Source organism: Fusarium mangiferae, assembly GCF_900044065.1.
Source record: "Fusarium mangiferae strain MRC7560 genome assembly, contig: FMAN_scaffold002, whole genome shotgun sequence".
Taxonomy (NCBI): Eukaryota; Fungi; Ascomycota; class Sordariomycetes; order Hypocreales; family Nectriaceae; genus Fusarium; species Fusarium mangiferae.
Genome location: NW_024573922.1, coordinates 1,303,403 through 1,304,380, shown reverse-complemented (window position 1 = coordinate 1,304,380; position 978 = coordinate 1,303,403).

Sequence of the window (978 nt, the reverse complement as noted above, 5' to 3'; positions counted from 1 at the left end):
TGATTAGGTAAATGAGATATTGGTACGTCACGTCACATGGAAACAACCCTTCCTGTCCAAGGACATCTTGGTTGTATTGTAGACTATGCTGTATCAAGCCTTACTACACCGTATACCGTGTTCAATTGGATGCAAGCCTGGAATGTATATCGCTAGGTGGTTCAATGTTGCAGATCATTGGTGGTGGCATTTGGTTTGGTTTTGGTTCTTTTACCCTTGTAGTTGCTTCCACGACTATGCACGTTAAGAGGGACCTGGTGTTTGATTCGTGGTACTCCCACTTTGCCAACGTCTAAAGATGTCATAATGCTTCTTATCGATAACCATACTTAGAGCTCATTCACGTAACAGTCTACATAGAAAACGCGGGGAAGCTTGGTCAGTCTAGACTGTCCCAATTTTGATCTGCATCCATCAATGAATCAACAGCATGCTACCTGACTCCTCGCCATTGTGGATCTAACTCCAATGGTCAGTCTCTACTTTTCAAACTCTTCAAGATAGCTAAGTAACGCTCGCCGCAAAAATTCACCTTAGAGCCTCCGAACGAGGCCACAATTTTCAGCAAGAGTGCTTAAAAAGCACCTACAGAGATCGTAGGCTCCAGTCAGACACTGGAATGGCGTTGTTACTTTTTAAGAGTTTACGAAGTCAATCAGAATAGAGAGAAGCGATACACTGCAGATTATAATGCATGTAATAGGAGAGGTGTTATACCTCCTGGCACTAAAGTCTATCTTAAGGGTATAATAGACATATAGAAGATTACTTATTAATATAATTAAGTAATTACTATATAGGTTTAATAGGCCTAGAGGTTAAGAGGTAAATTTAGTATTCTTTATATTTAAGAATATTTCCTTTTAAGAATATTATAAAAATATAACGTACATGATAAGCGAGTGTTACAAACAAGCGAGTGTTACAAAAATCTTAACCCTTGAGACAGGAATCGTCATGAGAACACAACAAATCACG